The 24,659-nt window shown below is 37.8% G+C and overlaps 1 pseudogene; it reads right to left on the bottom strand.

Annotated features, from left to right (window-relative positions):
• Positions 1-2,194: 2,194 nt before the first annotated feature.
• On the bottom strand, positions 2,195-20,925 carry LOC129925219 (serine/threonine-protein phosphatase 6 regulatory ankyrin repeat subunit B-like; annotated as a pseudogene).
• Between the last annotated feature and the right edge of the window lie 3,734 nt (positions 20,926-24,659).

Below are 24,659 nucleotides of genomic sequence, written 5' to 3'. Positions count from 1 at the left end.
GACGTAGTCAAGGAATGTAGCATTTTAACATGTCAACTAACCTACTCAAAGGTCAAGACAAATTGAAAAAAAGTGTCAGCCATTGCTGCTCTGTATTTAAAGCGCATTTTTGATGTAAAATTTCATTTCTATTCATATTAAGTTATTAACACGCCTTGTCTTTATAATAAACGATGTTTGGTGCATATTCATAATGGCTCTATTTTTAAGCACATTATTTTGTTTTAATATAAACATTAATACATTCTACAACAGACATTAATGGAACGAGGTCCACTTTATGCATATTAAATAGGTGTATTTTTTACTATCCGGTTTACTATCCGGTAGTGATATCCGACCGGAGCCGAATAGCACCGGATAGTAAAAAACGCCGGATATTCGGCAGAAGCCGGAGCCGGAGCGACTATCCGGTGCACCCCTAGTTGCAGGGGTTCTAAAACTGGTATATGACAGTTATGTAGATACCGATTTGGAGGTATATTGAAATACACGCTAATGGTGTATCCTCCATTTTGGAAGAAACAAATACAAAAAGGTTCAAATTGTTTGGACGTACACGCCCCTAATGTGTATCTGTAAAAGATCAATAATTAACATGTACTTCGGAGTTTCTTATTATTGTATAAAGATGCAGTATGTAAAGGTGCATGTGTAAACAATTGAACACTTACTGCTAATCATTTAATTAGTCTAAATATACGTTTTCACAGTTTCAATGTTTAAACACTATAAAGTCGAACAATAAGCAACAAAAAAAAAAACTATTTATTTATATTTATGGGTTCCCGGTCATTTCATCCCCGGTCACTTCATCCGTGGTCACCCCATCCCCGGTCATTTCATCCCGGTCATTTCATCCAGGTCACTTCATCCCCGGTCACTTCATCCCTGGTCACTTCATCCCTGGTCACTTCATCATCTGGTCAATTCACCCTCTGGTAATTTCATCCTCTAATCCATCAAATAATAATTGTAAAAAGTATGAAATTAACAAAATTTCATATATTTATTTTTTATTTACATGACAAAAAGGATTAAGATTAATAAATAAGAATAGAATCTAATGTCATTACAAATCTATAAAAAAAATAACATCTCTATATATATTTGTTTTTGCGTGTTAATTGAAATCAGTAATATAGTCTTGTGCTAATAGGTACAGAAGATTCGTATTGCTGTATATCATTTGTAATTTCTTGGCCAGCGCTGCGTATTTCTTGAAGTCAGCGTTTATTAGACTAAATAAAACATTATATCCGGGTTTGAAATGACACGCTTATAGTTCAGAACGATGGACAAATAAAGTGACAGATGGCCTTCAGGAGGTAACTTAGCAGCGGCAAGATCAGAAGTAGTCTCATCGTTTTCATCTCTCCATAGATGTCCACTACTTCCACAACACCTTGGACTTGGATGATAAATTATCAGCGCAGAGCGACATGATCAAAAGTATTCTAATCGTACTTCTAACTCTCAAAAGATTGTCCCTACTTCCACCACACCTTGACCTTTGATGATTACATCACGCAATATACACAGGATAATATTGACATCCCTACAATAAACAGAAACATTATAACTAAATACAAACTCCACATTACACTATATCTACTTATTGAACTCTATTCTTTCATTTCTCCACAAGTATGAAGAGAGTAGGAGGAACACTGTATACACTATAATAAGATATTTATATATTATTAACAACACAATTATAAAAATGGCCAAAAAAAAATTTAATTGGGTGTGAAATGACAGGGGATGAGTGTAATGCACTGTAGGTATTGGCGGCTCTGTGTGTGTGTGTGTTTAGTGTCCAGTTGTAAGTATAACTTTATATATTTTAGATATCTTCCTGTTCAAAAAGTCACAATTTTTTGTGTATGTATAACTCTAAATCTTTTTGACGTTGAAGTATGAATGGTATGAGTTGTTTGTTTTTAACGAAATACATTCAAGAAAAATAACATGAATTACAAAATGTACACCTCAATGTGGTATTAAATTGTTGAAGGTAGTTGAAGAAAGCTAGTTGCAATCAACTATATTTGCTTATAAGTTTATATTGCAAAGACAAAATGAAAAGCCTTGGTACCAAATATCATAACACTATTTAAAAAAATTAAATTGTGAATTACTAGACATTAATGCACTTTGGCTTATATCTAAAATATAGATATGTAACAAGGGTTAACTATCCCAAATATGACATTACATTGTTGTAATAGAAAATCATTACTACATTAAAACGACAGTAATTTAGAAAAATATATTTAAAAAAATGTAACATTCAAAATATTGATCCTCTATACCAAAGCTATAGAAATAACATGAGGACAAGAACGTGGGTAAAATTAAATTGGCGTGTTCCAACTTCATCCTTATATGTTGATGTCTGATGTCGAAGAAAAATCTTTTACTTTATGAAGGTCATCCACATCCATTGGTGATGTGATATCGTCGACCTCACTCGTCAGTGCTTTAATAGATGGTGATGAATCTTAGGAAATAGAAAAGTGCATAGTGCTATAATAAATAAAATAAAATTTGGTTTGATAGACAAAAGCCTAAGATGATATTTTCATACTGGAGTCCAACAATTCAGGAATAGTGCAGTATATTGGGCATGATGTGTCTTACATAAATACTTAGGAATTTCATTTTTAAGGGTCCTGGAGCTTGTATAAAACAACAAAGTACCTCTTTTAGACCTTATGATCTATAGGGCAGATGGTGTAAAGGTCACCTTTTTCTGTGGCCCACGTTAACGACGGTGTCATGTGGCTAGCACAACTAACAACCCTTACTTTCCCTCCAACTAGTGTCAAGTACCCATTAGAACTGGGTGGACTCAGAGGCGTCCAAATATCCCGAAATAAAAAAATCCCGGTCTTCACCAGAATTCGAACCCGGGACCTCCGGTTTGAAAGCTAAGCGCTTTACCACTCAGTCACAGCGCTTGTATAGGGGTTAACAAAATTTCATTGGATCACATATCCCAAAGACCTAGAAAATTGTTTGTTTCAATACGAAAGGTTTTAAAGACCTAACATAATATTTTCTATGCCTTTGAAAAAAAACAACAACAGGGACCCCAAAAGTTCAAAGTAAATCAAGAAATGGTTATTTTTTTAATGTAGTACTCTTTGTATAAATGTTGGACGGAGTCGATGTTTCTTGCATCCGTCCCAGTGGCACTACAGCCCATTCCATTTGTTTCAAATCTATAGTAATGCCAGAGGTGTCTTTACCAAATAAGGTGATTCCATTAGCATAAGCAAGATATTGTAAAGGTTGGCTGTAGAGTGGTCCTGTTCTCTTCTGAAGTAGTTACTAATTGTTAAACTTGTGTTAATATGTGTTCTATGTTAATATAATGACCGGGGATGAAGTGACCGGGGATGAAATGACAGGGAACCGTGTTATACACATAATAAAACAATTTAGTCGAAAACCATGTCCTTATAGTATCTCTAAACACATCTCTAACATATTGTGAACATTTTCTTAAAGACGATTTATAAGCTTATGAGACATAAGAACAACAACAGCAACCGATACAGTAAAGCAATTTCATAATAATAATAATCATGGGCGTAGCCAGGGGGGGTGGTTTTTGGGGTTCACCCCCCCCCCCGAAATGAAATCCCCCCCCGCCCCCCGAGGGGATCGGAATTTAGTGGCTGTTTTTTTGCTTTGATTTTGTTTATTTTAGGTAAGATTTTATTACTAAACCATCACTTGCCCCAGCACAACCAAAGGGGTTCTGAGTTTATAACCCCCTACCAGAGGGGTTCGAGTTAAAAAATCACTACCAGGGGTTTGAGTTTAAAACCCCCTACCAGGGGTTTTGAGTTTTAAACCCCCTACCTGGGTTTTTTTTTGCAGTTAACTCCCCCTCTTCTATAAAACAAAACAAAAAAAAATGCAAACGAAAATCCCCTAATTCCAAGAGCACAGTTAAGGAAGATTTTGATTTTAAACCCCCTCTAAAATTTACGATAAACCCCCTCTTCAACATAAAAAAAGCTAATTACGCACTCTAAATGCTATGAGCGTTGCCAAAAGAGGTTCTGAGTTTAAACCCCCATTCAGAGGGGTTTGATGCAAAAATACCTCTTCAATATAAAAAAAAAGCAAATTACACACTAAAATTATTTGAGCGTAGCCAATCCAAACGAGGGTTTTGAGTTTAAACCCGTCTTCTACAGATGGCTTTTATTTTTTAAAGTTTAAAACCCCATCCAGATGATTTTGAGTTTAAGATCCCCCTACAGAGCTTTTTGAGGTGGAAAACCCCCAACAGATGATTTTGACGATAAAACTTCTCTTTTTGATATTGTTACGAATCTTACTATCCAAGCTCTCTGCAAACTGCACCATACACCACCAACTTAAAGAACTTGACAAGTCAGGGCTCCAAAATAACGTAAAGGTTTAATGTCCATAAATAACAGCCAATACTGTACAATTGGCAGCACGTAGAACAGTACAAATAGCTCTGCGATAACAAATATCTCTCCGATGACACCGTTCTTCCGTATCAAGTCTTGCACTGGCCTCTCCGTCTCGTTCCGGGCTTGCACTGGGTTCAACAGTTCGGGACTGACTTCACACACTTGGGCTCGTTGTGTCGGACTCGATCACAGACCAAGATCAAGACGCCGTTCGTCTCAACTGTACTTGACAGTACTCCGCACTGAACCGTCGTAATGCTCCGTACAGAACCACACCGTTGAACTGTGCTGTAGTCGACCGTGTTCTGAACTCCTGTCGTGAACCCGCTTTCTGAACCGTCTTGACTGCGTCGCCTCCGCTCTTATATAGGGTCCCTACTGGCCTTCTCGAACCGGACAGAACGCCGCTCGACGTTTCTAGGTGGTCAGATGACTACAACTCTCGTGACGCCCCTGAGCTCTGTTCACGTCGGCGATCCTTCCCGAACTCTCTTGTTGACACTCGTCTCGGCCGATCGTCGTAACTCGTCACGGTTGACCGCTCGTCTAGCGCTGGCCTGGGGCGATTTGCGTCGGCTGACTACACACACACCACTACCCCCATCTGTGCCACCACCAGGTTTATAACACTGCCCCCTCCTTAGATCTGTCCGTCCCGGACAGAATCAACATCATGGCATTGGCTGTGAAGTTTCATCGCTGTAGGTGGGGGTCGATCGGTGGCAGTTGGCTTGCCTCTTGAGCTTGATGGAGCCATCCATGTTGCAGTCAGCAATGGTCGCTTCCTTCTTCTCCTCCAATTGGCCTTCACCTGGTTGCATGGACGTCTTGCGTTCATCGCCATCCACGTTGAATTCAGAAAACGTTTTCTTCTTTTCCTCCAGTTAGCCTTCATCTGGTTGCATCGACGTCGTTGTCGCATCGTCATCCATGTTGCACTCAACAAAAGTAGCCTTCTTCTTCTTCTCCGCCAGTTGGTCTTCATGTGGCTGCAGTTATTTCTTGGTAGAATCACCATGCACGTTGGACTACGCAAACGCCGCCTTCTTCTTTTCCTCCAGTTGGTCGTCCTCTTGTTGCAGTGACGTTGTGGTTGCATCGCTCTCTTGCCGTTTGGTACTGAGGGCAGCCACTTGACACATGGAGAGGTATAGGATGTAAGGGCTGGGGATACCAAGATCGTTGGCCAAAAAGGTGACTTCATAGGGCTTTGCGGAGAAGGACTGGGATGGGCTTCAAATCCACAGGGCAGGGAATTGTGGGACAGGTCATCATCTTCAGCCTTGTCTGGAGGGCATGTTCGTGGGGCAGGTTGGTAACACTTCACTTCATCTTCGCCCTCAGGCTCCATTCGGCTTTCTTCACCATCATCAGGACCTCTCTCTCTCGTCTCAGTATCGGGCCAATCGCTTGTTGGTTTCAGACCTTGCCGATGACTTTCGTCTTGCAAATGTCCATCAACGTCTTGGATTCTCTTGACCATCATCAGGACTTTCCTCTCCAGTCTTGGCAGCTGGACCAACGTCAGGCTTCCTTGGGTTCTCTTGTCAGCCATCAAGACTTTCATCTCCAGTCTTGGTAACTGGACTGTTGGGTCCGGACCTGGCTGGTATCTCTCAGCTTGTAGATGTCCCTCAACAGCTTCGTCAGATTTCATTGGGTTCCTATGGTCACCATCAGGGCTTCTCTCGCTGGTCTTAGAATCTGGGCAAGCGTCAGTAGGGTCCAACCTTCGTAGGCCACTTTCAACTTGCAAACGTTTCTCAGCAACATGCTTGGACTCGGAGCAAACATTCACTTGATCTGTCTTGCTGTTTGAGGTGATCTCTTCTTGCATAGCTGCCATCTGTCCCTGCATAGCTGTCATCTGTTCTTGCATGATACTGGTACTGGTGGTCAGTTGCTGCATGCTACTGGCGAGCTGTTCCAGCAAGTTAGGTTCGACTTCAAAAAGATATGTGTCCGGATCTTCTTTTTCTTCCAACATGTCTTCTCGGAGGCGTGCTTGTAAAGTTTCCTTGTTTCCATATACCTTCAGCCTTCGTCCACGGAGTTCTTCCTTCAGTTCTCTAAATTCAAGTTCGTACAGCAGTTTCAGACGAGCCATAGTAGATCCAATCCAATCCGATTCCGATCCTATCCGATCCCACTTCTGACACCAGTTGTTACGAATCTCACTATCCAGGCTCTCTGCAAACTGCACCATACACCACCAACTTAAAGAACTTGACAAGTCAGGGCTCCAAAATAACGTAAAGGTTTAATGTCCATAAATAACAGCCAATACTGTACAATTGGCAGCACGTAGAACAGTACAAATAGCTCTGCGATAACAAATATCTCTCCGATGACACCGTTCTTCCGTATCAAGTCTTGCACTGGCCTCTCCGTCTCGTTCCGGGCTTGCACTGGGTTCAACAGTTCGGGACTGACTTCACACACTTGGGCTCGTTGTGTCGGACTCGATCACAGACCAAGATCAAGACGCCGTTCGTCTCAACTGTACTTGACAGTACTCCGCACTGAACCGTCGTAATGCTCCGTACAGAACCACACCGTTGAACTGTGCTGTAGTCGACCGTGTTCTGAACTCCTGTCGTGAACCCGCTTTCTGAACCGTCTTGACTGCGTCGCCTCCGCTCTTATATAGGGTCCCTACTGGCCTTCTCGAACCGGACAGAACGCCGCTCGACGTTTCTAGGTGGTCAGATGACTACAACTCTCGTGACGCCCCTGAGCTCTGTTCACGTCGGCGATCCTTCCCGAACTCTCTTGTTGACACTCGTCTCGGCCGATCGTCGTAACTCGTCACGGTTGACCGCTCGTCTAGCGCTGGCCTGGGGCGATTTGCGTCGGCTGACTACACACACACCACTACCCCCATCTGTGCCACCACCAGGTTTATAACAATATAAAATCTAGAGCAAACTACAGTCACTTAATTCCAAGAGCGTATTCAAGAGAGGTTACATATTTTTACCGGTGGCTGGGCTCCATTAATAAACTGCAATGAATAGTCATCTTCCGATGTGAAAAACACTAAATGTGGCTCAACAAAGATGGTTAAGACAGATTTTAGGAGTCAAGAAAATCCTATGCCGAATTGGGAGTCGACCCCTTAGTAAGATTGTGAGAGAAAGACGCATGAGATTTGCGGGACATGTTCTCCGATAAAATGAATTACGCATAAGAAGAGTTGCAATGATATCCTAGTACAACTTGACGCCACTCATTCATGGAAGTCCTCATGGCTGGTGGTAAGAGGCTTCAGACATTACCAGTGACAGATTTTTATGGAAACAGCTTGACGGCGCGAAGGGTTTAAGTCAGTAAGAATAGCACATTAGGTTTTTGAAATAAAACTTTTTAATAGCAGGAAAATGCAGTGTAGATACCTAAGAATATGCATTTTGTTGGCTTTCAATACCAGAAATAGTGCTTGCCGGCGGGGCTTCGCCCCGCGCTGGCGGGATCTCCTAGCGCTCCCCCAGACACCATTGCAAATAATGGCGGGAAATCTACATTTTTTCCACTAACTCATGGAAGAAACTATTCTATGGCACAATAAACGTCTTCCAAAAGAATGAAGGGTCAGAATGTAATAAAGATTATGTATACACACACACACATAAATACATCTAGAAAACAATTTTCGCGGGGGGGGGGGTAGAAAAAAAATCCTGTCTACGCCCATGATAATAATAATAAGGCTTGTCTTCGAGTGGGAATATTAGTGAGAAATGCAGTATTTCTCGTGGCTACGCAGCCTCAGCTGTGACTTACATATTTCGTTACACGCAGGGCAAGCATAACCATTGCCTTCAGGTGGTCGATTTCGATTTTCCTTTCGACGTCTGCGTCTGTCATCGGCAGCGGATTTTCTTTTGGTCTCATATGTGTATTCCGTGGCCTTCGCGAGTGACCTCCAGCCCACAAATCTACCCTAATTGTGTATACTCAATTTCTATAGTGAAATTTCAAAGCAAGTAAACATAACATGAAACACAATAATAGCAGTTTGTTTTTTTCCTGGTCGCTGCTAGGCGATGGCGTCGGGTCGGGGTCGACGTTTTGAAGAATCCCTTCTGGGCCTGCCTATGTTTTGCAATATTCACCTTCTTCTCTTAATTACTTTTTAACCTTAGTGCAGCTATTATATTATTATATTTATTTAGTTTTAATAACATAGATATACAAATACTACACTTATGATTTTAAAAACATTTTTGTGTTAAAAACAATGTAATTAATGGCACACTTACAGTGACTATGACAGAAATTCTTAAAATAATGATCTGGTTTCATATAGAGCTGTCACATCTGATATTTAGTGAAGTCTTTTTTTATTTATTTATTTTTTTAACTTTTTAAATTACACCATAAATGATTGTTTATGGAATAAGAAAAGTGAGTGTGTGAATATATGTATATATATCTATATTATAAAGTAGAATGTGAGGTGTATGTATGTATGTATGTATGTATGTATGTATGTATGTATGTATGTATGTATGTATGTATGTATGTATGTATGTATGTATGTATGTATGTATGTATGTATTTATGCATGTATGTATGTTACTTATAGACATCAAAACCGCTTGACCAATCTTGATAAAACTAGGCAGGAATGTTCCTTGGGTACTAACTTAGACCGTAGTGTATGTATTGTAGCCCTAAAAAAAACTTAAGGCCCTCAAAAAAAAATAAAGTTGTCCGAATCTATTACAGCTAAAGTATTTTATGGATCTAGGCCATGTCTACAATGTTGACATGAGAAAAGATCGAAAGGATTTAGACCTAGATCTAATTTTAAGAAATACACTTTGCGCACATAGTTTTTTACTTTGACACACGAAAATACAAAAGAAGGTCCATTGATTTCATTATATAATAAAATTAACCTTCAATTTTGTGTTTCAAAAGGATTTTTTACATAAATTAGTTCCTTATATCTGTGACTACAGATTTCCTGACGAACATTCTTTCATTAGACAATACCGTAATGAATCGCGTACTAAAAATTAATTCGTTTAATTGTTTACTTTATAATCCCATCCCTAGATCTAAAACTCTAATTCAACTCTAAGATGATAAAACTTCTCTTCGCCTAGATAGTTTTATACTTTAACACATAAACATATTAATTAAGTTCATTCATTTCATATTTTGATCAAATAAACATTCAAATTTGGTTTTCTAAAGCTACATTCATTTATGAGAGCTGCGAAGTCGAGTTGAGATAGGCCTAGATCTATATTCATTCATGAATCGCGTACTAAAAATTATTTCGTTTAATTGTTTACTTTATAAACCCATTCTTTTAACAACGCTATCGCTCTTTTCGTTTTTAATAGATATAAATGTATCGGCTTCGGGTAATCCCATTTTCGCAAACCTAATTTTATTTTCGTAGCGAAAGAGAAAAAACTTGAAAGGATCATTAGTTAATTTTAACATACATCTAAATCCAATCCACTAGATTAGTAAACACAAACTTAGACCCGCAGGCCGCGGGTAATGTCTGGCGAACATCCTTTCATTAGACATTACCAAATGGTTACACATTAACACATCTCTCTACTGAGTCTATTCCTAGGCCTAGGTCTAAAACTCTTATTGAACTCTAAGATGATAAAACTTCTTTTCGCAAAGATAGTTTTATGCTTTAACACATAAACATACTAATTATTGTCCATTCATTTCATATTTTAATCAAATTAACATTCAAATTTGTTTTTCTAAAGCATTTTTAATACATTCGTAGTTTTAGATCTATGTCTACCTAAAGTTCTACTTTATACTTTAACACATGAACATACAATATTAAGTCTATTCATCTCAAATTTTATATGTAGGCCTACAAGCAAATGTTTGAATTTGAACAAATGGATTAAAGCCTATTAGCTATTCTGATTTGATAGCTTCATTCACACTATTTTTACATTGACACATTCGCTTTACTTATTACATTATTATTTCGTTTAATTGTTTACAAAACACTCTCAGTGACTATATCGACAGTAATGCACAAATAAAGACTCGCGGGTAACATATGTCTAGTATATATATATATATATATATAGAGAGAGAGAGATGTAAAGACATGTTTGGTTCTTTTAATAGTCAGAATAGCTGCTATATATGGGCAACGCTCGTTTGTTTAGCTTTCTCAATGCTTTATGACTTTATCCCTTGTTTGGACCAGTTGGGTATAAGGGGAAGGGGGAGAAGGAATGCTTAGGTAAAGTGCTTATGAAAAAGAAAGGTTTTATAATTCTATATTATTAATTTCAAACTTTTAAGTGACGACCTAAATCGTTAAACAAAGTATAACGGGGACTAATTCAACTTATACCGCCACTTCTATCAAGTACTATTTCTTTCCCTTATTCAATATTAAACAAAATAATTAATTAGCAATAATAAATTACTAATTGATTAATTTCGTAATTGAATCTTGTTCTGTCAGGTACAAGAAAAAATTGGGCCAAATATCAACTTAATCCGACATTATGTGTGTGAGAAATGACGTGTACGAACATTTCAACCAGGCACAAAAAAAAGGGCTGGGTGTGTTAAGAATTTAAGTAAAATTTACATCCAACTTTTTTTTTTACTTTTTAGTGAGTTTTTATATAAGTGTTATTTTTATTTTTTCACTTTTCTTTTCAACAGAGAGATCACAGAATGAGAATGATTGTACGTGTATAGATAAGACGACTATACTTTGTAACACTGTCTTGTCTAAACATTCAAAACGGATTCAATAAACGATCTGATAATACCAAGTGGATATCACCTTTAGTTTTTAAGAGGACACAATGGCAAAATAAAAGTAGTGTAGGGAACGATAAGGGGCAATTCAAATGGGGGCCCTAAGAAAATGCATCTTGTTCACTCTAAGCTCGAAATGTCTAAAGAAATGTTTGCGATTTCAAATATCGTACATTGCATGTGTTATGATTGAAGGGTACAAAAAAGTAAGACTAACCAAAGGTGCTATATGTAATACTATATAAAAACGTCATTTACAACATTAAAGAAAAAGCCATTAAAATATTTTCTAGCACTTATTTTGAGACCGATAAAAGCTGTGGTGAATTAAGATTTCTAGCGGCTCCCGAAAGGGGAAAAGACGCTATTATTTTTTGTGTGAAATCTATGTCCTTTTGTCCTTCTGTCCGTCCCGTTTAGATCTCGTAAACTTGAAAGTGAAAATACGACATCATAATATTTAGTCCATTCAAAGTTCTGATGCAACGGCTACTTTTTTCTTTTCTAAAAGAGAAAAATCTAATTTTTAAAATCACTTATGCAAGCAGTTCTTTTCATAAAAAATACACCACTTTTACAACTATTCACTATTATTAACAAACACGGGCGACTCTTTAGTAGGAGAGAATATAGTCTACCATACTTTTAACACATTTATGCAAATGGTTTTAGACTTTTTAATTTATTTTTTTACATTTGTATTGCTTCGTTATGTTCGGTGACCGGTCATTTCATCCCCTGGTCACTCTATCCCCAATTAAATATTTTATATATAAATATGATTATGTAGAATGCTTTTTGACATTTTATGACATGTTACTAATGCGTTTATAGTGTTTCTTCTTCCACTTTGTATTCATGTCGTACCATCACATAATATATTGTAAATCTGGGTGTCTACTTAGCTATAGGGCTTCTATCGGATGTGGGGGATGTAATATTATAATATTATCCTGATCAAAGTGACCGGGGATGAAATGACGGGGGACGAAGTGACCGGGAATGAAGTACCGGGGACGAAGTGACCGGGGATGAAGTGACCGGGGATGAAATGACCGGGGATGAAGTACCGGGGACGAAGTGACCGGGAATGAAGTGACAGGGGATGAAGTGACCGGGGATGAAGTACCGGGGACGAAGTGACCGGGGATGAAATGACGGGGATGAAATGACCGGGGATAAAGTGACCTGGAACCGTTATGTTCTGTCCTACTTATTACTAAATTTACCCAAAAATAATGTTTACTTTTTTTAAGAAAAAAAAATCTATTTAGCATGCATGTAAGTTGGACATAATTTAAAACAACAATTAATAAGTAGTTTTTCCTATTCTCGCGTGACCTGCAGTTGTGTACGACAGCCATAGAACACGTAACAAATTTTACGGAAATGTTTTTTTTGTTGTTGAGGCTTTGAATAAGAGATCGGCCCTTTACTAAACAATTAGATCAATTAGATAGTCATTTTAAGACATCAGTTTAGGCCAGGTTCACATTTAACTTCACATTCACTTTCACCTATCTTTTTTTCTGCTGGGCTGCTGGGGCACCACAAAAGATCTGTCAACATTCTTTTTCCACTTTTCTTTGTCTTTTGTCTTGGATAGAATTTAATTCTGATATTCTTTCTGAAAATTTCTGAAAAACCTGCCTTTTTACCTGCCTGGGTGGACCACTTCGGGGGCCGATTTTGAGTTTCTGTTTCCACACAAACTGTCTTTGTAACCTTGTTAAGAACGCATTTAGTTTATGAAATGTGACAGACATACAGGTTAAAAATAGTACCAGCGTTTCTCTTAGGGAGTTAACTTAAACAAAAGCATAACTTTACCTTCGGTGTCGTCTATTTCCAAATCCGGTAGAAGTAGTTTTCGTATTTCATTTCTCTTAGACTGTAAAGCAACAGCTGCAGCTCTCTGTTTGTCTTCGTCAGTGAACTCTTCTCTTCCTAATAACAATTTTAAAATTTGAATACTTCCGCTCTTGGAGGCCAAATATAAAGCACCTTCATTCTTTTTATTAACAACTTTCGTATTTGCTCCGGCATTGACAAGAGCTTCAAAAATGTGGTGGTGTTTAATTCCTATACAGGAGAGAAGGGGTGTGTCACCATCTTTGTCTGCAAGGCTCACGTCTGCGCGTGCACTGAGGAGTTCATCGACTATGCTTTTGTGTCCATATTGAGCGCTGATGTTTAGAGCAGTGCTCTCGTGGTTGTTGGTTGCATCGACATTGGCCCCACTCTGAATCAAAGCCCTAACGATGTTCTCGTGGCCGCGTCTGGCTGCGATGATTAGTGCAGTATCTTGTCGTTCGTATTCTTTTAACTCTAGTTTTGGTTTCTTCTCAAGGATGTGTTTCACAATGTCAGTGTGGCCGTTGTTAGAGCTGAGCATGAGAGGCGTAAGTCCTTCATTGTTGGCGTGGTCCACGTCAGCGCCATGGTCCAGTAGCAAGCAGACTGCATCTTTGTGTCCGTTGACTGAGCAGGTGTTAAGAGCCGTGTTTCCTTTGTGGTCTATGGCTTCAATGTTGGCTTTTTCGTCTATCAAAGCTTTCATACAATCTGTCTTGCCATATTGTGTGCACAACATGAGAGGCGTCCAGCCGTTGTCACCCGCTTGATTGACGTCAGCACCCTTCTTGATCAAGAGCCTGCAGGTTTCAGAGTCTCCCTTGTGAGCTGCCATCATGAGTACTGTTCTCTTCTTCTTGTCTATCGAGTTGACATTAGCTCCTTTTTCGATCAGTTTTTCGACTATTTTCCTATGACCGTTTAGTGCTGCGGTGTGAATCGGGTATCTATTTTCACCGTAGCACTTATTGACGTACGCGCCTTTTTCCAAGAGTAACATTACAACGTCGAAATGACCTTCCTGGCAGCTAACATCCAGTGGGTGGACACCGTTTGAGTTGGTTGCGTTCACTTCAGCATTGTGAGCAGTTAGTAGCTCGACGCAGCGGCTGTGTCCTTTCGATGCAGCTTTCATCAGAGCCGATGTTCCATCCTGGTCTATATCATTTGGTTTGGCACCATGTTGCAAAAGAGCTTCCACAATGTCTGAGTGACCATGTCCTGCACTTATTTGTAAAGCAGTGGCTCCATGTTTTGACTTTGTATCGCAAGGAACGTTATTCTTCAGCAAATAGAGAACTACTGGTGTATGATGGAACTGTGCTGCCAACATAAGAGCATTCCACCCTTTGCTTTCAACAGCGTCCAACTTGGCCTGTCGCTCGTGTAACATGGTGACTATCTCCTCGTGTCCATTATATGCTGCTTGCATTACAACTGATCTTCCATTCATGTTGGTGATAGTTACATCTGCCTCTGCATCCAGCAACATTTTCACTATCTTTACATGACCTTGAAGGGCAGTCAGCATAAGAGGTGTGTCTCCTTGCTTGTCAGAAATATTGACGTCTGCATTGGCCTCGATTAGGAGTTGTACAATATCAGTGTTACCTTGATGAGCGCTTAAACACAGTGGAGTGTGTCCGCTGTTGTCAGCCATATTCACATCCGCACCAGCATCGATCAGCATTCTGATGATGTCTTTGTGACCACTTTTGGCTGCTCTAAGCAAAGCTGTAATTCCTTTTTTTTTTGTCTATGGTTTATTGAAGGGTATGATATCTTTTCTGTTAAGTATTTGTTAAGTAAACTTTTGACAATGTGTTTATGATTGTTCTGTATGGCCATGCTTAATGCATTTATACATTCATAGTTAAAAGCTTGGTCGTCTGCTCCGTGTTTCAAAAGCATATTTACAAACAATAGCGACGTGTCCGTTCAGAGATGCACACATCAGAGCAGTGTCTCCTTCGAAGTCAGATATGTTAACATCAGCCTTGGCTTTCAGCAGAGTACTGATAACACTTCTGTGTCCTTCAATAGATGCACGAATTAAAGGCGTGCGGCCCTCCTTATCCTGTACATTGACATCAGATCCTGATTTGATGAGCTTCTCCAGGGTTAAAATTTCTCCCTTTACGGCGGCCATGGTTAATGCTGTAAATCCAAGCTTGTTTTTATGTTTGACATCCGCTCCATTTTTTAACAATATCTTTAAACTTTTCTCATGTCCATGCCCAGCACAGATCTCAAGCGCCGTTCCACCGGAATATTTCTCTTCATTGACGTTAGCTCCATTCTCAATTAACAGTTGGACAGTTTCAAAATAGTTGTACTGAGCGCAAGTCATTAGAGGTGTCCAACCTTTGACGTCTTTAGAGTTTACGTTCCCACCATGATCTATCAAAATACTCATGATGTCTGAATTTCCTTCGAGGGCAGCAATAATCATTGCGTCATCTCCTTTGTTAGTTCTCAAGTGAATGTCTGCTCCGCGATCTATCAATAGCCTCGCTACTCCATCGCATGAGCCAGCAATGGCAAAAATAAGATAAGTGCACCCTTCATTGTCTTGAGCGTTTATATTGGCTCCTCTGTTCAGCAAAGTTTCGACTATGTCCTCTTTGCTAGCCATGGAGGCCATCATCAGAACTGTCAGTCCCTTTTGATTCCTTGTCTCCAAATCCAATCCCATTTCTAGCAAACGAGTCAAGAGTTGTTTCCGGTCTAGCACTGCGCATGTCATCAACGTTGGGGTCAATATAGACCAAATTTGGATTATTGATCTGCAGGATCTTCAACAGATCATCATCGCTCATGATTTCTTTTTGTATTTTAAAGTTCCTAAGTTTGCTTAGCATATCTTTTTGTTTAGCTTTCATTTTCCGGACATTAAATGGCGTCGATTCTTCACCCCCCTCCTTGTCTTCCAACATTTTCTCGAGCTGTTTTTTCATCTTTTCGAGGTGAGACAAGGCAGAGGACGATGAGGAAACTTCCATGGCTGCCTCTTTTTGTGCCTGGATTTGAATAAAGATGCAAACGATTATAATAATAATAATAATAAAAATAATAATAATATTGAAAGAGGGCTGCCAGGCCGAAAAACAAAGTTTGCTAAGTCTAGTCAGCTTAGCTTTTCACAATGGAGAGACTTGCTATCACAATCCAGTATGTGAACTACAAGAAATCAAGCGGGCTGGTCCTACACCAATCGTTTCAGAAAGCTTTTAATACTAATCTGCGATGTCTCAACTTGTGGGTAGTTTAGACCAATAGCTCTTTGCTACGTCACAGGTCTGACGTCTGAGCAGTACATTTTTACAATGTTAAAAGAATTAGATCAAACCGTAACTTACAGTCGGATAGATTAGATCACCCCCCCCCCAAAAAAAAAAAGTTATGAATTTTAAAAAAGTATGAAAAGTTTAATTAATTTTTAAAATGTACTTTATTTTGAAATTCATGATAAACTTTTAGTTTAACTACTTTATTTTAGTTGAAACTTAGTTTTAGTTTAACTTTTCAAATATAGTGAAGTTCTTATCATTACGGATTGCTCATATTTTGCCACACACTTAATGTTTTTATTTGCGTGTAGGAACCCTCCAAGATATTCTTGAACCCGGGCCCACAGATACCTTACTACGCCACTGAGTTATAGTAGTGTTCGCAGAACAATGTTGCCTACTACAAAAATACCATAAAAGTAAAGTCGATCACATCAGTGGTCGAAAATGATGTTAAAAGTTTAAGACTAAAAAGATGAAAATAATAAATGTCGTAATGAAAATAATGTCTTTTGAAAAAAACGCACTAAGAAGTAGAAAAATATATCAATTTAAATCTTATTTTTTAAATAATATTAATGTAAAAAAGAATGTTGAGTAAGTTAAGTATGATTTAAAGTGAAATTCACACCCAAAGCGCAAAAGCAGACTTAGGCCAAATGTCTGTTTACCTTATGGCAAAAAAAAGATGTATAAGAAAGTGTCGTAGAATGTCCAAGTCTATTTCCAGACATAAAACTGGCAGATGTAAATTGAAGATCACAGACCTTTGCGCGAAATAGTATGAGTTTTATGTTTTATACTTATAATACACATCTTAAGTGTTTCTTACCTATGCATGTAAATAACTGTTCAATCATAAAGTGGGTGTATTTATAATCAGAAAAAAATAATGTTGGAAATTCCCAATTTGGTTTTCGAAAAAACTAGAAGTATCGAGTCCATACGTAAATCAGAACTTTTCAGCGAGGCTGAAGCGATTTGTAAATGTATAGAGATTCTATTTAGCAAGGCAATCTATACAATGCCGGATTTCGTAATTTGCGGTTAGAAAATATTCGCAGAATGGCGCACTTACGCATTTTTAAACAAGTTTATAAAACTGGTTATAAAAGAGACGCAGAATGAAAAAAAGGGGAGCTCAGCCAACCTCAATGGAAAGAACTGTTTTGTAAATGCCGTAAATGCGACAAAAAAAAAATAGAGGTGTATACCCACATAAAAAAATACTTTACATTATCTTAATATTCAGACTCAGAGATAAGTAATTATTGTAAAATATTTGTGTTACACAAATAACAAACTAGTGTTTAAGAGGGGCGACATATTAGGAACTCCATTTATTACGTAAACACAAGCGGTGTTGCACAGACGCGCTAGTGAGCAAAATGTACATATGTTACAGCTATAACAACCAAAAACATGTAAAACAAAACAAACCAAAAAATGTAAAAGGAAACATTCTTGTAACAGATAAATCTAGCCACATTTAATGGATAAGAACAATATGAAATTAAAAGCCTAGCAAATTGTTTCCACTTTCCCACATAATAAATTGTACCCTCAATTCTTTAATAGTCATTGGAGCATTTATTACAAGACAGTAGTCTTTGTTATTTCGTGCTGTATTAATTCTTCTCTCTGATTTGCTGGTTTATTTTTCTGACAAATGTAACATGAGTTGGCTATTTCCATTATTCGAGCTGATAATCCAGGCCAGAAAACTGTTTCTTTTGCTCTTCTTTTCATTGAGTCTACTCCCAGATGTGCTGCATGGAGTTTTTCTTCTATTTCCTTGCGAAGTGATATCGGTATGATTATTTGTTCTCCTTTCAACAAGAGTCCGTCTTCGTATGTTAACATGTCTCTTAGGGAAAAATATTGTTTGAGTTCAGGTAGACTATTATGCTTGTCTGGCCATCTATTTAGGATATACCGAATAAGTGTTTGCATTGTTCTATCTTTCTCTGTCTCGATTCTGACTTTCTCCAGCACTGCATCTGGTATTGCCAGTCCGAATGTATTGACACAAACATCAGGGATATCACTCTTTTCCTCTGATGGGTCTCTACTTTAAGTATCAGCTATGAACAAATTTTTGCCTTTGACATATTGAAACTGGATATCGTAACGATAAAGACGCATCATTAGACTTTGTAGCCTTCTCGGAGCAGAACTGAGTGGTTTTTGAAGGATGTTTTCCAGTGGTTTATGGTCATTCTGAACTATAACTGTCCTGCCATACGTATACTGGTCAAAACGTTCCAAACCAACAACCACTTCCCAACAATTCTTTTTCAATCTGTGCCCATCTTTTCTGAGTATCAGTTAATGATCTAGAAGCATATGCTATTGGACTGCCATCTTGTAATAACGCTGCTCCCAACCCATTCTGGCTACTGTCTGCTTGTAATGTAAGCTCTTTGTTAGGGTAAAAATATATCAATGTGCCATGAGTCGATATTTTCTGTTTTATCCTGATGAAAGCTCGTGTGCATTGATCAGACCAAACAAATGGTGTGTTCTTTCTGATCAACTCTGTTATGGGCTGTAAATCTGTCGACAAATCTGGAACAAATCTTGCAAGATATTGAACCATGCCACAGAATCTTCGGACTGATGAAATATCTTTTGGAGCATTCAAACTCAAAATCGCAGATACTTTTTTCGGGTCTGGTTTTATTCCTGCTTCTGTAATAATATGACCCAAAAAATTAATCTCAGCTGTTCTAAAAACAGACTTTTCGTGGTTCAATTTAATCTTCTTTTCTTGACATCTTTTCATCAGCTCCCTTAGGTTAATATCGTGATTTCTGAGTGCTTCTTCTTTCGTTCTTCCTCTTCCTACCACTATAATATCATCAACGTAATTGAAACAGCCTTTCAGTCCTTCTAGTGCTAGATTTAATCTTCTCTGAAAAATTTCTGAACTCACTTTCAGACCAAATGGTAATCGTTTCCATTTGTATCTACCAAAAGGGGTTATCATTGCTGTCAAATTAGATGACGCTGTGTCTAGTCTGACATGCCAGAAAGCTTCTTGCACATCCAATTTGCTGAATATTTTGGCATCGTTCAAATCTGCCAATATGTCATCTAAAGTAACAAGATTATAGAATTCCCTTAGTAAAACTTTATTCAGGGCTTGTGGATCTATGCAGATCCTAATGTTTTCATTAGCTTTTTCCACAATTGCCATCGGACTCACCCACTCTGTAGGCTCTATCACTGGTTCTATTATTCGTATCTGCACTAGGGTCTTTAACTCCTCCTTAACTCTTTCTTGTAAATCAATAGGGATCTTTCTACACGGCAGAACCTTGGGCTTAATGCTGCTATCAATCTTTAAAGACACTTCTCCTAAGTCACCCAAATCACCAGTAAACTTTGGACTATAGTCTTCTTCTTGGTTATTCACTACTGATGCTATGAACCTATCTTTATTGACTTTGATTAACTTCATTCTTGTTAAAGTTTCATGACCTAGAAGGCATGCTAGATTATTTGGTACAACTATATATTCTACCTCAAATGTTTCGTTAGTTTTCTCATTTCTCGTCGTTAGAATGGCTTTCCCTATGGGTCTCATTTCAGTCTTATTCCACATTAGTAATCTTTGCGTTGCCTTTTCTATCTGATTCTTATTTACGTATTTTTCCTGGATGGTATTTACATCAGCTCCACTATCCATTTGAAATCTTACACGGTGACTATTTACTGTCATAACTGCTGTCATCCTTTTCGTTTTGTGGTTCTCCAAAGACATCACCCATTCATTTTTTACCCTCATGACATCATTTCTTGTGTCCGACTGCAGCTGTCTTTCATCGTTAGACATATCATCTGATACCTGATGTCTCCCCTTGCATGCTAGGCACATTTTACCCCATGCAGGGCACTTTTCTTTAATGTATTCGTGAATCCTTCCACAATACCTGCATTTACCTTTCTGAATGTTTGTTCTTGAGGGTGTTGATACTTTCTCAATGATTGGAGGGTCGGCTTGTATTTGTCTCAACTGTTTGTTGGCGGTCTCGTATGCTCTGCAAATATCTCTGCACCTTTCCAATGTGAGACTACTATCTTGTAACAATTTCATTTTGAGGCATTCATGTCTAATACCAAGAACTACTCTGTCCTCAATCAAGCTATCTTCCAGGCGTTCAAAACTAAACGTTTTTGCTAGTTTTCTCAGATTTGTTATGTACTTTTCAATGTCCTCGCTTTCTTGCTGTTCACGAGTATTGAAAACATAGCGCTCATAAGTTTCATTCGTTTTTCCAATGCCTATAATTGTTAGAAAGGTGGCCACTCTGACCTCCTCTGATTCTTCCGACAATTTAGTGGCTAACTCATAGTTTCGCCAGCTCCGGTAAAACTTTTGCCAATTAGCGGCCATGTTTCCTTCTACCTCGAGCGGCTCGGGTACAGGAAGGAAATTTCTAGCCGCCATTGCACGGCGTAGCCTTGAATTGTTGCCTATTTATTATTGCAAACAATAAACCTTTATATACTGATTAATGATTACCTCTGATCATTAATACACCGCTGCCACCATGTTGATTAAGATCTAGGTTCACAGTCAGCAATAAACAAACAACAACCATTAGTGTCATGGCGGAGAATGATACTTTATTATATTGAACGCGTGAACCTTTGCGCACCATATCAACAAGTAGTCTTTGTTATCATTTCTATAAGCCATCTCCACAATAGCTATCGTCCCTCTACATATTCCAAGTGTTTTATTTCTATTCATCAATTCGTTGCTTCATTTATTAAAGCCCACCCGGTAAGTCAACGCCTAATAACATGATTGTTTCAAGACACTACTCTACTGTTTTGTGATCACATTTAGTGACACTATATTATTTTAAAAAAAACATCGGACGCTGAATTAGAGCTTTTAACTCTTAATCTTTATAGAGTTAGTGTTTTACGTCGTCTAGCGTGGGTAAATGGAGCTTTTAAATGTTTCTGCGTGAAAGTTATCCTGAGATTGAGCAACGTTCCTGAACAGTTAGTACCAAACTGGCGATGAAATCAGTAGTTATATTGCATCTCTTTGACAGAGAATGTCAGCAATTCTTTGCTTTTAATATTTTTTTACCTTTTCCTTTCGAATTATATTTGATTACATGTTTAACTGTTCAATTAATAATGTGGTTTGTCAATGACTTAGTAACTGAGAAATACTGAGATCTTTCAACAAACCAGCCAACCTAGTTATATAAAGCACATTAGACAAGATACTCTATCTATAGACTGCTGTAATGTAAACATAACTACGCCATAATATCTAGAAATACTTGCTAAATTTTAAGTTCTGGGTCCCGTTTCAGATTCACACGAGCATGTTCACATTAATTTGACTATAAAAATATAGGTATTATGTTCTTTGTTAATCTATTAGTGTGTTAAGGTGACTGAAATTCATAGAAATACGGTAAACTGCTGTAAGCGAATCAATTATTTCGGAATATGTGGCTAATAATACACAATTAAATATTTAACGATGAAAAATAAGGCATGGCTAATCACGTTTTTGGGACCTACTGACATTTAATGTGGCCCATTAGGCAGCCCTATTTAAGGACCGGAAACACAATATCAAAATCGGCCCCCGAAGTGATCGTTTAGGTAGAAAAAAAAGCAGGTTTCAATATTTTCAACAAAAAAACAACAACAACAACAGAAAACAGAAACCATGAACTGCAAACTAAAAACAACTACAATCCTGTCTCCATCGATATAAACAAAGAGAAGAGACATGCTGTTGTATTGTTAATTCGACTAAAGACCTGATACCACAGGATGCAGAGATTTAATAATTTTATTATTATTACATTGTTAATATTCATATGTATTTGATGAATTAATAGTTAGAAAAATAAATTTAAATCCTAGGTTTCACTTACAAAGACCGCATCACGAATGAAGAGATTAGAAACAGGATTAAAATAGCAATTGGTCCCCACGATGACTTGCTAACCGTTGTCATAAAAATGTAAATTCAAACTCTATAGCCACATTACTAAGTCATCAGGGCTCGCAATGACCTTTCTTCATGGAACAGTACCAGGAAGAAGATTAAGAGGAAGACAGAGAAAGTGATTGGAAGACCGTGATTAAAATTTTATCAAAGGCAAAGGACAGAGAGAAAATGAGAAAGACGGTAGACAGATCTTGTGTGGTGCCCCAATGGTCCATCAGACTAAGGGATAGGTGAAGGTGAAGCTAAATTTGAACCCGGCCTAACTGATGTTAATGAATGATTATCTAATACATCTAAGTATTTTGTAAAGGGGAATTTCTAATCTTTAAATCAAAACCTCAACAAATGAAATTTTTCCTTTAAATGAAAAATAACTTCCCTTCAGTTGCATGCAACCCCTCGTGGTGTGCACTTCGTATGGGGTTCACGTGTATAAGATGAAACATTACTTATTGGTTGTTGTTTTAAATTATACTCCATTTATATGCATATTAAAAAAAAATCCTCTTTAGAAATAAAATTATTATTTTTAAAAATATATTAATTTATAGGACTGAGATTATTTAATTTAATAATAGAACTTTGAAAAAAAAAGTTTCACAAAAAACTAAAACCGTTTGCATAAATGTGTTAAAAATATGGTAAATAGTTATCTCCTTTACTAAATAGTCTCCTGTGTTTGTTACTATTAATAGTGAATCGTTATAACGGGTAACACTGTACAGTATAATCCTTAATAATGATACATATCTCAAAAGGAGCACTGGCAACAACTGCCCACAAGTTACTTTCTAACTCAAATTACTACAGACTTTTCTAAGTCGCTACTGTCCATCCCGGACCAAAATATACTGGACCACCCAGTCCATAGAATACCACTTGACTTAACTAACTTGGCTGACTTGACTGAACTCAAAGTAAACTTTATTTATTCTACTTCCTGTTTTCTACATCAGGAATTCTACGTGTCTTTTAAACTCTGAACATGACGTGAACATTAGATCAGGCAATGTGTCAACTGAGACTGGGACAGATCCACCCAGGGCAGGTACTGAACATGACGTGAACATTAGATCAAGCAATGTGTCAACTGAGACTGGGACAGATTAGTACTTCTATAATGTCCTACAGGAATAATAATAATAATGGAAATTGTCTGTATTAATTGTTTTTAAGAAATACTTTTTTTTTCTTGATGTCAAGTAAATGTATTCGTGGATACTCTAAACCCGAGATATTGCCGAGAAAAGTTCTTTCAATAACAGATTTCAAGCGCTACTTTTTCAATATCCTGAGCTCTTTAATGTGTTCATGCATTGTCATTTTTTTTTTCTAGAGCAAGTATAAGTTCTGATTTTTTTTCTTCATATAATTTGTATTATAATCATGTCTTTTCAGAATCAAAATGACCCCAATCTTTAAGGGCCTACTCATTTTACATCTGCATTGTCGCTCTTCCTTTCTCTTTCAAACGATTGACATTTGACTCGGAATACAATAGCCATTCACGGTCTACTTTTCAACGTTTGGTAAACGTCAATATTGATATAATGGTTAAAATTTCCTACCACATGTATATGTGGAAATAGTACACTGGTAATTTGTTGGGGATAATTTTGAATTAGAAATTTAATATTACAATTTTCAAGCCACTTACTAGGATCATTTGAATTGTATACTGTCTTGAATGTCCAAAGTTGTATTTTCAGAAGAACTAGTTTATGGCGTTATTTTATATCCTCTACATTATAACCTTGTAATCACCAGGCGCCGTTGCATTTTCACCCTTCTTTCAGCTGCTGTGATTACATTTCCCCAACCTGTGACTGCAGCTGTGTATCAAGGATTGGCCTCTTTAGTCACATAAGAAGTTGCAAAGGAAAAACACTTACAATCCGCTGCCATATGAGCAAACTGTGGAAAATCTGGAAGAATCACATTATGTTTCATGTCATATTAAAATTCGTTGCTAGTGGTCTCTGGGGTTTACTCCTATAGGGTTCATTTATTTGTCTTCTTTTTCTGATATCTGATATCCAGCATTTTCCTGTAGCATTTACTTTCAATGGCTTGAGTTCTTCTTTTAACCTCAGCGTTCAGTAAGTATTGTAAAACATAACACTGTCAAAAGTCATCCTCAAAGGTACAGAGAAGGGAGTACAAAGAAAGGGCTGCAACGAAAAACTGGCTGGACCGGCCACTCTCTTGCCTATGCTATCAAAATATCTGAATGTTTAGATTAGATATAGCCTAAATATATCATTATCATAATCATAAATTGAT

The sequence above is a fragment of the Biomphalaria glabrata genome, chromosome 3 (genome assembly GCF_947242115.1).
Source record: "Biomphalaria glabrata chromosome 3, xgBioGlab47.1, whole genome shotgun sequence".
NCBI classification, from domain to species: Eukaryota; Metazoa; Mollusca; class Gastropoda; family Planorbidae; genus Biomphalaria; species Biomphalaria glabrata.
This window is presented reverse-complemented; position numbering and strand designations above follow the sequence as displayed.